We start from the raw sequence: 16,184 nt of genomic DNA, 5'->3' as shown, positions 1-16,184 counted from the left end.
AGCTTGGTTTTACAGTCTCTGGATATTGGTCGTTGGTGGGCAGTTTCTGGGTATGACCGCTTAGCTACTGGAAAATGGGGGATGGGGTGGTGGTGGTGGGAGGGATACTGGAAACATTGGTGGAGGAGAATGGGCACTGGTGGAGGGATGGGTAAACAATCACTGTATGACTGAAATGCAAACACAAAAGTTCATAAACTTGTAACTGTACCTCACGGTGATTCACTGAAAAAGAAACAACAACAACAAAAAATGGGGGATCTGGGCTGAAGAGGCCCAGTCCCGATCCGAACAGGCTTGTAGATCTCAGCCCCGGGTCCCGCACACCTGGGTTCCTCTGACAGTTCCTTCATGCGTGATGCTCATTCGAACTTGTCAGAGTCTCTTGCCCCTGCACCTGGCTGTCTTCACTGGGGCCCCTTGGAGGGGGTGGGTTGAGTTTCCCTACCCAGCCCGAGCAGAGCCTCGGCAGCTGAAGCAATGGCAGCCGAATCAATGCCAAATATTATAGCAAAAACATGCAAATACAAAAGTACTCAGGGCTACAGTACTAGCTAAAAGGGCTGGACTGCAGCATGCTTTGCATTCAAAAGCTCTACACTCAGGAATTAATCCTGGAAGTGCTGGCACTGGGGGACCAAATGTGATGCTGGGTCCAACCCAGGTCCACCACATGTAAGGCAAGTGCCTTATGCCATCCTATCTTTCCAGCTGTTGTTTCTTTTAGTCTTTAAATAAATGGGGAGTGCTTTCATTTTATTTGTTTGATTTTCGGCCATACCTGGCTGTACTTAGTGGCTACACCCCTCATGATATGCAGGCGTGGTTCCCAGAGGTGCTGGCCAGACCATGTGGTACTGAGGATTTTGAACGGCTAGAGTTAGTCAGTGAGAACTAGGAAGCCACCAGCATGGCACCTGGGAAAGGACACCCAAGACTGTGTCGGTGTCTCCTGAAGATTTGGGGTGAAGGAAGCATCGTCAAACCAGCTGCCAGCTACAGGATTCAGGCTTTTGCTTTTCCAAGTGTTAGTTGTCTCTTCCTCCTCTGGGATTGGGGGAACTTTGGGGAACATGGGATTTCTTTTTGACTTTGCTGCTTCCCTGCCTTCTCGTCCAACAATGGATGGCTGAAAGACACATGAGGAAATGCTCATCATTGCTTATTATTAGGGAAATCCAAATCAAGATGACAATGAAATAGCATCTTATACCTGTGAGGATGACACATATCGAAGATACTGGGAACAATTTCTGCTGGTGAGGATGTATGAGAAAGGAGCTCTCATCCACAGCAGATGGAAATGCTGTCTGGTCCAACCCCTGTGAGAAACAGTATGGAGGGTACTCAATAGACTCAGAAATGAGTTCCTGTATGACCCAGCAATTCCATTTTTGGGTATTTTATTTTCATAAATTTATTATAAAATTTTATAATTATATTTTATGTCCATTTACCTCCATTATAATTATCATTTTTTCTCTTCATGACAGAGAAACATTCATTCAAAAGAAAATATGCACACCATTATTCATTGTAGGGCTCAACTAAGATTTTGATCCAACATAGATGTCCAATGACAGATAAGTAGATCATGAAGTTGTGGTATATACTTGAAATACTACATAGCTGTAAGGAATGATGAAATCACGCAGTTTGCTACAACATGGATGGAGCTGGAAGATACCATGCTAAATGAATTAAGCCAGAAGAAGAATAAACACAAGATGATCTCACTTGTATGTGGTATTTAGAATAACTGGTGAGGGAATGCAATGCTTTAAAGGGGGAATGCCTAGATCAACCTTGGCCCTGGAGTGCAGAGAGGAGAAAGAAAGAAAGAGTGGAGAAGAGGGGAAAGAGACAGGTGAGAAGCAACAGGGCCCAGGTCAGCGTTGTCAGGTACAAAGGTGGTGTTAAGAAATAATAGAGCCAATGGAGCTGGAGCGATAGCACAGTGAGTAGGGTATTTACCTTGTACGCGTCCGACCTGGGTTCGATTCCTGGCATCCCATAGGGTCCCCCGAGCACTGCCAGGAGTAATTTCTGAGTGCATGAGCCAGGAGCAACCTCTGTGCATCACCAAGTATGACCCAAAAAGAAAAATAATAGAGTCAATTATCCAAACCACAGAGTCAACAACACTGAAATCAAGAAACCCAAACTTTAATTTAGAAAGGTGCCCACCAAGAGAGCAGGCTGGGGGGTGAGGGTGGGGACATGGGAGGGAACCTGGGAACACTGGTGGAGGGGAGTTGACACTGGTGGTGGCATCAGTGCTGCAATATTGTCTGTCTAAATAAAACTCAACTCTGAATAACTTTGTAAATCACGGTGCTTTAATAAATGAAATAAAAATTAGGGGCCAGAGTGATAGTACAGCAGCGAGGACACGTGCCTTGAATGTGGCCAACTCAGATTCGATCCCCAGTATTCCATATGACCCCCTAAGTACTGCCAGGAATGATTTCTTAGCACAGAGCCATGAGTAACCCCTGAGTACCACCAGGTGTGACCTAAAAAATTTTAAAAAAGGAGCAGAACAAAAAAAACAAAAACAAAAAATTAAGTCACACAATCCAGCAACCCCCCCTAAACAACAAAAGTTGATAACAGAACTCGGGGCTCTTCCTTGTTGGCCCACTTGATTTGTGGAGACGCTATTATTGCCTCGCTCCCAACCTTTCCCAGGAAACTCTGCTTCTGGGAACAAGGAGCAAAGGGAGGAGAGTTGCTGCCTATCCTGTGCAAAGGCCGTGGCCTCTATCCTCAACTAGTGGGGAGCCCAGAGTGTGAATCCTGTTTGTGCTCCAGAAGGCTTCCTGTCAGCATCTGAAGCCAGAGGAGTTAGAAGGCTAGGCGGTGAGAGATGGTGCCCAGAACCTTGTCCTGTCCTGGCCAGTAGTACTCTGTCCTTAGTGTCCTGGGGCCAGTGAGGCAGAGGAATCGCTCGGTTCATATTGGGGAAGTTGGCTGCTGCTCTAGAGAAGATTCTGGGCCCAGGAGCACTGTTGGTCATGCTGTAACATCTCAGGGTCCCCAGCAGTGGTGGCCTTCAGGCCCCAGGTTTCTGGGGTCCTGCTGCTATGGAAAGGGGGGAAGGAGAAAGGAAAGGAAACCCATTTCACTGTATCAGAGGCCAAGTAAGGAAGCGAATGAGCTCCTTACTTGGCCTTACTTGATGGGTTATGCAAAATAAAGCCAGAGGATGTGGTTTGGGTTGTTGCTGAAAAAAGATCTCTGTTTATGTGTGGAAGAATATTTTCAGATGAGGCTTCGTGTGAGGAGAGGAAGGCGGGCCGCTCTGTAAGGGCTGGGCCTTCGGGTACTGCCTGACCAGACCCTGGGCAGAGTAGGACTTGCAGTGTTGGGGCCGTTTGAAGTGGTCACTGCTACACTATCCTCATCAGGCCCAAGTGCTTGAGTCCAGATTCTCTCTCCAGCCTGGACCTGAGGTGGTGTTGTTAGAAAGGACACTTTGTTTTCCTCAGACTCAGCTGAACATCTGTGGAAAACTCTGCTGTCTTCTAGGGGATGAGAGGAGGTTCAGTTAATTCCCAATTGTGACACGGTTTGGCAGTCTCCAGAGAAAGCTGCTGACGGTTCTCCACATGGACTTGAACCTGTGATTCTCAGTCAAGCTCATCTGTGATTTCCTAGTGCGGGGACTGGGAGATTCAGATCCTCCCAAAGGATACTTCGTTTAGTTTGTTTCTTCAGGAATTAAAAAAAAATGGAGGTTTGTGAAGAATAATATAATGAGTAATCGTGTACTCCACTGGAATGAAGAAGTATTTTCTTATTTTATAGTTAATAATCTCATTAGCAATAAAAGGTTTTTATCCAGAACCACACCATGAATTATATGTGGAATTTAACTGTTTAAAATAAGAGAAAGAAAATATTTGTATAGCTCTCATCCCACCCATTTGTATAACTCTCATACACCACCCCAAAGTCACAATGTCAGGTGGTGAGTGTGGGTCTGTGTGTGACTGGGTGATTGGGTGTAGTTTGCCACCATATATCACTGAACGGGTCACAGTATGAGGGAAGAGAAGGGAGTTTGGTGTTTCAGCCAACCAGTATCTGCTTCCACTTGGCTTGCACCCATTGGCCTTCTTAGGCCTTTGTTTCCCTGCTGTAATCTGGCAGTGAAAGGCCTACTTCGTTGGAGATAATTGTGAAGTGATTGGTGCCATGAGTGGTAACTGATATTATTTAACTGGTTATGTCTTTATCTCCCCCTTGCTGGCTATTTTTTTCCTAGGTGAAAGACTTTCGGGAGCAGGACCCCTGTCCCTAGCATGTCTTAGCTCAGTGTGAAGCCTATGCGTTGTTTCCTGCAGATGTGATTGAAATACTCCTCGCATAACACTGGGTGGCTGAGCAGAGGACACGGCCCGAGGTCCACTGTCAACATTGAGTTTCATGACGGTAGTTTGGTATGGAGGTAAGAGGAGGCGCGCAGAGCCGTTGACACGAATTTCACATTGTGGCTGTTTCAGGGGCACTTGCTAAGCTGATACCTAGGTCCACTCTCCTTTCTTTTTCTTTCTTCTCTCTCTTTCTCTCATATGGAATCATCCTGAGATACAGTTAAAGTTGTCATGATTAGTTTCAGTCATACAAAGTTCCAACATCCATTCCTTCACCAGTGTACATTTCTCACCACCAATGTCCCCAGTTTCCCACCCCCATCTCCCTACAATTTCACCCCTATCAGCCTCTATGGCAGACACCTTTATTCTCTCTCTGTCTCCCGCCCTCTTTGCTTTTGTGCATTATAGTTTGCAATACAGGCACTAAGAAGACCATTCTCCTCTGTCTCTCTCCCTCCCTCCCTCCCTCCCTCCCTCCCTCCCTCCCTCCCTCCCTCCCTCCCTCCCTCCCTCCCTCCCTCCCTCCCTCCCTCCCTCCCTCCCTCCTTCCCTCACTCACTCCCCCCACCCCCTACTTGCCCCCCAACCCTTTCTCTTTTCCTTTTAGGCACTGTGGTTTGTAATACAGGTACTGAAATGTTATTATGTGTATCCCTTTTTCTCCTTTTAGTACTCAGTACTTGTCCAGAGTGATCATTTCCAACTATCATTGTCATAGTGGTCCCTTCTCTGTTCTAACTGCCCTTCTCACAGTTTGTGACCAGCTTCCTATCATGGACCAGTCCTCCTGGCCATTGTTTCTATTCTCTTTGGGAATTAGTTATATATATATATGTATATATATATATTGCTTTTATATCTCTTAAATATCTCTTAAATGAATGCTCTGATAGTGCAGAGAGTTTCTGGCTGTGTACCTGGCTGTCTTCCCTGGGGTCCCTTGGAGGGAATGGGCTCCAGCTTCCCTCCCCGCCCCGAGGAGAGCTACAGCCATGCTCAAGGCCCCTCTCCACACGTTTGGACGAGCCTGAAGTTACCGGCAGAGGAACAGAGGAACCCAAGTGTGTGGGACCCAGGGCTGAGACCTCCAAGCCTGCTCAGATCAGGACTGGGCCTCTTCTGCCCAGATTTCCCATTTTCCAGTAGTTAGGTGGTCACACCCAGGGACTTCCTTCTGGCACCCTGTAATCCCATCAACGGCCAACATCCAGAGACTTAAAAGCAAGCTCCTGGAAGTGGCCACATGACATCTTATAGCCTACTTCTCTCTCTGGGAGAACCAGCAGGCTACCGAGCATTTCCTGCCTACATGGGAGAGCCTCGCAAACTCCCCGTGGCATATTCATATACCAAAAACAGTAACAATGATGGGTCTCATTCCCCTGACCCTGAAAGAGCCTCCAATGTGGCATCGTTGGGAAGGACGAGTAAGGAGAGGCTTCTAAAATCTCAGAGCTAGGACGAATGGAGACGTTACTGAGATGGCTTGAGAAATTCGATGATCAACGGGATGATGATAATGATGATGATGAAATGAGTGCTCTCATTCGGTGTCTGTCCATCTCCATCTGACTCATTTCAGTCAGCATGATACTCTCCACAGACAGCCATGGAAAAGCAAATTTCATGACTTCATGTTTTCCTAATGCTGTGCTCCACTCTTAAGTGCTCATTTCCTAGTCATCCCATCTAGCTGCTGTGCCAGGATGTTCACCTTCAGCAGCCTACGGAGGAAACTCTGGACATAGGGAACAGACGTGGGACCTATGGATCCGAGGACACGGGGAACATAGGGAACATAGGACACAAGGTTCGGGGACTGCAGGACACAGTGAGATCAGAGAATGGGGAACTGTGGGACGCAGGATGCAGGATGTCAGACCACAGGCAAAAGGCCAGGGGCTCACCCAGGACTCACACAGGAACATAGGACCAGATGCAGACACAGGCAGAAAAGGGACAGCAGGGGGCACCAAACCTGCACAGTTCTGCAGGGAGATGGCGTCTGGGTGAGCCACAGCCCCGCAAGCTCTTATTCTTTATATTTTTATTTAAGAATATCTTAATAAGGATATTCTTTATGGTTCCCGGGGTCAGATCCTCCCTTTCAGAGTTAGGTTTTACAATGGCTTTGCAGAGGCTGCTCTGGTGAAAGCAACCAACCTTTTGAAGACACGAAGGCTGACTGCAGCTGGCAGGAATTCCCAGGAGGGGCATGTGAGGGGCTGGGGTGGGTCAGACACCGTCAGATCATCAGACAAGAGTCAGCAAACACTGTCACCACATGCGATTTGCTTTCATCTGTTTAGATCAGGTGCAAGAGACTGAGTGTGGTCTGAATATCTCGAGCTCCCTTGGCCCAATTCATAGCTGACATCTAACCCCAAAGGGATGTTGTTGGGGGCTGGGGTCCCTGGAGGTGTATAGGTTACGAGAGTGGGGCCATCCAGACTAGGATTAATGTTAGATTAGCGCTTTTTCTCCCCCCCCCACCAAGTGTGGACACAGAGAGGAGAGGGTTGTGTATGGACCAGGAGACCGTCCCCAGACCCCAAATTTGCCTGAGTCTTGATTTTGGACCCCCAATCTTTCAGACCTTTATATTGGGGAAGACACTTGGTCTATGGCGTTTTTGTTAAAGCAGCTGGAACTGAAGTTAACACATGCGGCAAAACCTAGACTAAAGCACACTTGTCTATTTGCTATCAGGTCTTTATAATATTTTAGTTAATATCATAAAGATATTATGCTCTATATGGCATAAGAAAAATTGCAGAGGGGCCAAAATGATAGTACAATGGGTAGGGCATTTGCCTTGCATGTTGCTGGTGCAGGTTCAATCCCTGGTATTCCATATGGTCCCCCATGCACCGCCAGGAGTAATTCCTGAGCATTGAGCCAAAAGTAACCCCTGAGCACTGTTGCCTGGTGTGGCCCAAAGAGAAAAATATGAAGAATAATTGCAAAGCTTCAGACTTGAGTACTAGATAATCTATTTCAGTGATTCAGCATCTATAGTCATTTTTATCCCACCTCTTCAATTTTACACCTCCCTACATCCAACTCTATTATTTGCTTAATATTTTAGGGTTGGAGCACGGAAGGTGCTTGCCTTTCACGTGGCCAACCTAGGTTCAATCCCCAGCACTCAATATAAGTCCCCAGAGCCCCACCAGGAGTGATTCCTGAGCACAGAGCCAGGAGTAAATCCTGAGCACAACTGGTTGTGGCTCCAAAATGCTAAAAGATATTTTAATGTCTGCTTCTATAAAACAGCAGAGAATTGTCAAAGATTCCATTACCATAAATGGAACATTGATATTTTTCAAATAGATAATAAGATAAAGACATTAAACTGAGAGTAACAAGTACGCTTTCCTTATTTTGGGTATGTGTAATTGTCTTAAGTTACCCTACATTTCTGTGAACTTTTATTTGGTTGAGGGGTGGGTTTTTTTTTAAACTGAGTCACTGTGAGAACAGTTACAGGGCTTTTAGGATCGAGTTTCAGTCATACTATGCTCAAACACCCATCCCTTCACCAGTGCACATGTTCCACCACCAAAAACCCCAGCATACCCCCCCTCCCACTCCCCCTCTGCCTGTGTGGCAGATGATTTTCACTTTACTCTTTCCTTACTTTGATTACATTCAATTTTCAACAGGAAACTCACTATCATTATTTGGAGTTTTTCCCCCAACAGTCCGACCTGTCAGAATGGCATCATTAGATTGTATGTTTTCTATTGTTGGTAAGAGCATAAGATGTTGCACGGTCTAGAAAGCGGCTGCCTGGATTTGGAATTCTGGTATTAAGTCCAGAGGTATTTCTGCCAGCAGCTGCTGCATTCCGAGATTGGTTTCTGAGGAGCTGTATATGGGCGACCGCTCGGGGTCTCATTTGGGCAGGAGGCAGGGCCAGTTCTGCCTCCCCCATTGAAAGATTCGAGGGGTCGGAGTTTCTTGTGGTGTTTGGAAACCTACAGGGCTATTCTTTGGGATAACAGGCCTGGTGCAGGCCTGGTGATTTGGTGTAGATTGGTGTTGCTGGAGGCCAGCAGGGCCACAGTCGGTGGTGCTTGGAGGCCTTGAACCAGAGATTGAATTGGGGGGGGGGTAGGGTGGGATCAAGTATGCGAAGCATATGCTCCACCCCTTTGAGCAATCTTCCTGACCTCTGGAATGTATGTGTGTGTGTGTGTGTGTGTGTGTGTGTGTGTGTGTACATGTGCATGTGCGTGTGTTTGTGTGTGATGTGAGATGCCAGGGCTCAAACCCAGGGCCTCACCTATGCAAGGGATGTGCTTTACTATGCAGTCACCCCCCTCCCCCCCTCCCCGCCCCCAGCCACTGCAGAACTAAATTTAGTTGGATTTGTTTTCTCTCTGCTGCATGAAAAGAACAGTTTGGTTGGACAAATAGGTTTGTTATTTTTGGGGTGGCCTTTGACGAAGTGATGAAGGGAACAGAACACAGCCCCCCTTTTGTTAGATTTTCTTCCTGTTGCTGAGTGTGCAAATCAAAGAAGTCCTTGGGGCTAGCTGGGGTCTGGGCTCTCTCCGGTTCTCATTGTTGGAGTGGTGGCTTCCAAGATGTTTTTGTTGCCCATGGTTGGCAGTGAAAAGTGTCGACTCTGCGCTTTCAGCAGATGTGCACTCATTTATCTCTAACTTAGTCCATGCTTTATGGTACCAATGCATTACGCTCATTATAAAGTATGCATAATAATTCAGGAACAACACAGTGAAGAACGTACTTTAAAATGTCGTGTTAATTGCACTGGTTTCATTAATGTCATTAGCGAATATCTCAAGCATCATTTAGGGTTAAGTTCCTCCTTGCTGACAGGCTCTGTCAAGCTGCATCTCAAAAGGTCTTGATGATGTGAAAAACTTTTGGCTGACATATGAAATCTGCTTATGTTGTCATTGTTTTCCCTTGTAATGTGGCGGGCTGAGAACTTGTCAAGTCTGCTTTTTTTTTTTTTCCCGTTGTAGTTTATTTTGTCTTGCATGATGACCTCATTCCACCTTCTCTTTGCAAAAAAAGAAAAAGGGTATAAGGCTCATTTTGGAAGTGGTTGGTCTGGATAGAAACTTGCTCAGCGCTATGGGACTGTGGGGCAGGGCCCTGGTGGCCCTTGGCAAAGGTGAGCCTGAGCAGCATGGAATTGTAGGCCTGAGCATTGAACCACCCAGCCTGGCTGGCTGAGTCTTGCTGGAAGGGGCCCTCAGGCCTTTTGAACCCTACTTGGGATGCCCTCACCAGTAACCCCAACCCCCCTGCCTCACTCCTGTAAAAGAAGAAAACTAGGTCCACTCTAGTTCCACTGAACTGGGCCCATAAATCTTGTTGACAAATGCTTATTCTTGCCCCACCACTCCTTGATGATGTGTGATAGCTGGTGAATGGAAAGAATGAGGAGACAAAGGTCATTGCTCATAGAGAACATTAATCAAGTTCAATTTAGAGTTTAATAATATGAAAAATATATCACTTGTCATCCCGTTGCTCATCTATTTGCTTGAGGGGGCGCCACTAACGTCTCCATTCTCCCCTGTCGTGTGCTAGTGTAGCCCAATGGTATCTGCTCACTCCAGGAACACGAAGAGCCTCAAACCGTTTGTTCAGGGTCTTGATGAAGAAGTCTGACCATCTCGTAGGTGGGCGGCCAGGCGCTCTTTTGACATCCCATGGAATCCAGTTGGTAATAGCTCTAGTCCAGCGGTCGTCTCCAAATTACATTATGTGTCTGTCCCATCTGATTTTCAGTGCCTTGGCAAATGAGACAGCATCCCTGATTATTGATCGTCAATGGAGGTTGATGAAAAATATATACATGAAAACTTAAATATTTTCTTTCCATGGTCTCTACCAGCACCATGTTTTTTTTTTTCTTTTGGGTCACACCTGGCGATGCTCAGAGGTTAATCCTGGCTCAAGCTCTCAGGAATTACTCCTGGTGGTGCTCAGGGGACCATATGGGATGCTGGGAATTGTACCCAGGTTGGCCAAGTGCAAGGCAAATGCTCTCCCTGCTGTGCTATTGCTCCAGTCCCTCTACCTGCACCATCTTTTGAAAACCACAAAATCTAGCGGTCAAAAGTATAGCACTCTAATTTCAGCCCTTTGATTTGGCACATAAAGTCCCACACAGTCTAACCTCACTTTACCTTCTTGACTTCACGTTCAACTTTACAAGCCCTACCGTTTCACCACTGTTGTGATTTTACCCCAAGATAATGAACTTTCAAGGCAGCTTTGGAAACCAAGTCTTTCTTCTAGTCTCAGAGATAGGAAATTCTTGGTCCTAAAGCAAAAGTGCTTTTGATGGGGCTGGAGCGATAACCCCATGATGGGGTTTTTGATGGGGTAAGGCGTTTGCTTTGCTCGCAGTTGACCCGGGTTCGGTTCCCAGCATCCCATATGGTCCCCTGAGCACTGCCAGAAGTCATTCCTGAGTGTATACCCTGTGCATCCCTGGGTATGACCCAAAAATAAAAAAAAATACTTTTGAGAATTGCGTGAGTGTGATGTGAGTATGTGTGTGTGTGTGTGTGTGTGTGTGGAGTGGGTATTGGGAGGTGGTGGTGGTGGTGATTCTGCCTTGGGGGTTCATATTATGCCAGCTGTGCTCACTCCAGACTGGGTGAGTAGGAGAAACAGCCTCCTTATCTTTACTTCTCAAGGTGCTGTGACCTAACCACCTCCCTGCATAATGCGCGGTGGGAGATGCTGTGCCTCCAACCCCCTGCTACAGCCTGACCTGAACTTTTTTTTTTTTAATTGAATCACCATGTGGAAAGTTACAAAGCTTTCAGGCTTAAGTCTCCGTTACACAATGCTCGAACACCCATCCCTTCACCAGTGCGCATATTCCACCACCAAGAACCACAGTAAACCTGCCCCCAACCCTCCCATCCCCCTAGCCCCCCACCCCGCCTGTGTAGCTGATAAATTTCACTTTACTTTCTCTTTACTTTGATTACATTCAATATTTCAACAAAAAACTCACTATTATTGTTCAGAGTTCCCCCCCCCCAAAGTCGGACCTGTTGGAAAGAAGCATTTGATAATTTGTTTTCCATTGCTGAGAATGAAGAGATATGAGGAGCCTGACCTGAACTTTGCAATTGGGGGTGGGGGTGCAGAGTTCCACCTGGGTATTGGAAATGGAGCATCTTTCATGTTCTGATGGGCACATTGTATAGTGTTTGACTTGGGGGGTCTTGTTTTAAAGTATTTATCTCAATTGATTGTATTCCTCCCTCCCACCCCCCAATCCTCTCAGCTCTTCTGGCTTGGTGGAGATTGAAGGGGATGGCTGGGAGACCGACTGGAGGAGGGGCAGGGTGGTGCTGAGCAGACCTTCAAGGGGACCTTGTTCCCAGGTTTTAGCCTGTGGGCCATATAGACAGGACAGGCTGGGAGCAGATTTTTCAGCGCTAGTCCCTGACTGAGAGGCACATATTCAGACAATGTATGGTGTTGGGTTGGACTGGGGAAGGGTTTCACTGTCTCTGGCAGTTGTACTTCAGTTTCTAGGGCTTTCTATCAGAAGGGAAATGTATTCTTGCTTTTCTGTTTCTGAGAAAAGTCTTCACTGAGGAGAAATATTTGGGATATCATCACTGATAGCCCAGTGAAGCTGTAATTACAACCCTGCAGGGATGTGGGAGATGATTGGCGGATTTGGAAGGGGCCATGGAATACAGATGTGACCTGTTGTCGTGACTCTCAATGAGTGTTCAATAACAACAGGTCACTCAGCACTGCGATGGCTCCCCGGTGTTGTGTGTAGCCTGGAGGGGGTGTTCAGTGGTAATGTTTGAAGCCTAAGAGAGGATTCCAGAGCCATCAGGGAGTCATGCTGTAGAACCAGCTGTCACTGAAGGTGGCCACAGACTGCAGTGCTTCTGGAAGCACATGTTCTTGTCCTTTATAATGTTGTGTGGCTTTCTAAGCACTTTTGGAGGCATTATTACTTCAGTAAACATTCATTGAGTGCGGAAGACTAGGGCTGCAAAATGGACTGGATTCTTGCCTCTGAATGAACTGAGTCAGTCTTGTTCATTCCTCTCTGCAGGCAGGAGGGGAGCACTTGCCTCCTCACCTTACCACAGAGAAACTAAGAATTGAGATCTGAAACTTCCTGTGGAGGGCCAAAGGAGAAGGACTAGAAGCCGAATGCAGACCTTTTCATTCCTTCTGTGGGGAATCTGGCTTACTTGCCGGGGCTGGATTGAATATCTCAGTGTCACCAAGGAAGAGATATACATGGTTACTAGTTTGACCCTTTTTATTAGTTATAAAATGAGGTAAAAACACCCACATACCTACCGCTTTAGGTCAGTGCTTCATAATTGGGAGCCATATGGTCTATCTTGTGGGCCCCCAGGAAACTCCAAGTGGCCCATAGATGAAAATCATGTGGGGGCTAGAGAGACAGGACAGCAGGTAGGGCACTTGCCTTGCACGTGGTCAACTCGAATTTGACCCCTGGCATCCCCTATGGTCCCCTGAGCACCACCAGGAGTAATTCCTGAGTGTAGAAATTGTTGAGCCAGAAATAACCCCTGAGCATCACCAGATGTGGCCAAAAAAAAAAATCATGTAAGTGTGTGTGTGTGTGTGTATGCAAATGAGACTAAGGAACCAATTGGTAGAGCAGGGGTGCCATAGGAAAGAAACAAAGTTGGAAGGACTCATGATCAGGAAAGGTTGAAAAGCACTGGCTTAGGTTATTTCAAAGACAGGATGAGGTAGAGTTTGTTATACTTTTGCTCAGTGTTTGAATATAGCATGCACTTAACAATTGCCAGCTCTTTCTGTGGTCTTTATTATAAGAGCTGGCTGATTCCAGATTTGGAAATACCCAAGATGAGCCTGGGAGACTTTGTATCTATAATGTGTGATTTACCTCTAAATATCATTCCAGTGTTCAACACTCACTTCAGTGAAAACCCGTGTACATTTCTAGACTGTACTCATGTGTTAAAATGGATTACTCATTTTGTTGACTATGGTTTAGGTGAGGAAAACAAAAACGCCTTCTTATTAGTATTAGTGTGACTGTTATTACTAATTATGATGATGATTGGTGCTCTACTACTACCAACACTTGCTATTATTCTTACTTAGCTTTCCTTAAATACTGCCATGCCTCTCAGGGCAGGAGAATACTGCCAATGTATTTGTTGCAAATAAGAAGCATGTGAGGTTTATCCAGTATTTTTATTCAAGGTCTTTTGGGAAGGGGCCATCAGACCATTCTGGTGATGCTCAGGGACATTCCCCAGCCTCAGTGCTCAGCAGTCACTTCTGATGGTCCTTGGGGTACAGGCGTTTGAGATTGAAGCAGGGCTTGCACCTGCCAAGTGTTCCTTCCAACCCTTAGAACATTTCCCTGGTACCTGTTCAGGACTTTTGATGTTGAATTTTTGTTACTGATGAGGTATCTTTGTTTTCTGATGGAAAACAGGTCTTTCTTTATCCCTGTTCTGCAAAAAGGACCCAGAGAGGCGGACCTCAAACCCCAAGAAGGAAACGTTTATAACAACTGAAAAACTGAAGAATCCTTATGCAGTTATTTGAGATAGGAAATCAGATTTTTATTTTTAAATTTGTCTCTTGGGTGACATACAGCAGTACTTAGGGATTACTCCTGCTCTATGCTCAGGGATCACTCCTGGTGGGCTCAGGAGACTATGGGGTGCTGGAGATCAAACCCAGACTGGTCGTGTGCAAGACATGCACCTTACTTGCTGTATTATCACTTCAACCCTGAAAATCAGATTCTTAACACAAAGATTCTTGCTCTGAAACAATGACCAAATCAACACCTGATAACAACTATTCTCTTCTTTATATACTGTTTTTGGGGGTAGTTATTCCTGTATTTATGTTTTGGGGATCTCCCTAGAAGTGCTTAAGGATATGGAGGTTGTTCCCAGTGATACCTGACCCAGCTGTATGGGCCTAATGTTTTGGGGCTTGGTCCCTGTTGTTCGGTCCAGCAGTGCTGGGAGTCACTCTGGCAACCCCTGGCAGTGCCAGGCATAGAACTCAAATCCTTAAATACTCAGGCACTTTCACTACCACTTGGCCTACCTCTCTGGCCTCTAATGGTATGTTTTAAAGACAGCCATGGTAGGGCAGGAAGTCCATTCACATGCATTTTAAAAAATAGCAACAAATGTTTGTTGAGGTCATGTTTGTTTATGACATATAGTCTTCAGAGGTAAAGCATTTTAATTAAAAGCAATTTTTCCTTGAATCACTGTGATATACAGTTACGAAGATTTCATGATTGTGTTTCAGTCATACAATGATTGAACACCCATCCCTCTCCCAGTATACATTTTCCACCACCAATGTCCCCAGTATCCCTCCCCCCACCTCCATCCCACTCCACCCCCTGTCTCTATGGCAGATAATTTCCTTCTTACTCTCTCTCTCTACTATTTGGCATTATGGTTTGCAATGCAGATACTGAGAGGCCATCATGTTTGGTCCTTTATCTACTTTCAGCACACATCTCCCATCCTGAGCGATCTCTCCAAAGAACATTGACTTAATGATCCCTTCTCTATCCCAGCCAGCATTGTAATCTGATATCTGATGCACTCTATCATGATCACATCAAAAGTTAGTTCTTATCCATCTCCACATGGCTTACCCCTTTCATCAATTCATTCACCCCTTAACTCCTTTCCCTGTAGTAACCATCAACCTGTTTTCAGAGTCTGTTTATTTTCATTTTGTTTTGATTGTTCACCTGCTTTGTTTCTTAATCTTCCACATGTGAATGAAATCATACAGCATTGTTTTTCTCTATCTGACTTACTTCACTTAGCATAATCTCCTCATGTTCTTGCAAATGGTAGGATATTATCTTGTTTTTATTTTAAATAGCTGAGTAGTATTTCACTGTGTGTAGGTCCCAATGTACTGTATCATTTTTCATTCATTCATCTGTTGACTGGCGCTTAAATTCTTAAACTGTCTCTATGTCTTGTCTAGTGCTGTGATGACATAGAGTGCCTTTATCTTTTCAAATTAGTGTTTTCTTATTGTTTGGGTTAATATCCAGACCTGGAATTGATGGGTCATTTATTAAATCTATTCTTAATTTTTTGAAGACTCTCGATCCTTTTATTTTACAGTGACAATTGCATCTTTATGTGAGGTTGGCCAAGGGCATAACTCAACATTTCTGAAAGACTCCCCACGTGGCCATCAGGAGGACCTGGCTCTTCTCACAGCCCGCGCAACTCACCCCAGTATAATTGCTCCTCTTTCCTTTTGGCAATCAGCTATGGATCTTCACTGCAGGAACAGTGATTCCAAATAGTATAATTGATGGGTTGATCCTGGTAGGCATATTCTATTTTTGTCAGGGTGTATGATAGAAAATAGAAAAAGGAAGAAGCTGGATGACGTGCAAGTTCTTCATTGAATTAAAAAATTCTTATTCTACATATATAACTTATTATATGTGCTGTTCTCTCCATTACTATCTTGCTTTATATGTTGTTGTGCTTATATTATCATAGAAAATGTCTTTGTATAGGTCGGGACTTGGTCTTTTTGCCTGATTTTGTGCTGTCTTGATTTAAGGCAAAGGTGAAGTGTCAGTACCTTTAATTTTGAATGAAAAGTATTTTTTTTTAAGTTGCATCACCTTGAGATACACAGTTGCTTATGACTGGGTTTCAGTTATACAACGTTCCAACTGAATTGGAAGTGTTTCCTTCCAACGAGAGACTTAAGATTCTGTGCAACCACTTAGTTTCGGCCATA

Source organism: Sorex araneus, chromosome 9, assembly GCF_027595985.1.
Source record: "Sorex araneus isolate mSorAra2 chromosome 9, mSorAra2.pri, whole genome shotgun sequence".
Taxonomy (NCBI): Eukaryota; Metazoa; Chordata; class Mammalia; order Eulipotyphla; family Soricidae; genus Sorex; species Sorex araneus.
The sequence above is the reverse complement of the archived record's forward strand: the minus strand, read 5'-3'. Positions refer to the sequence as shown.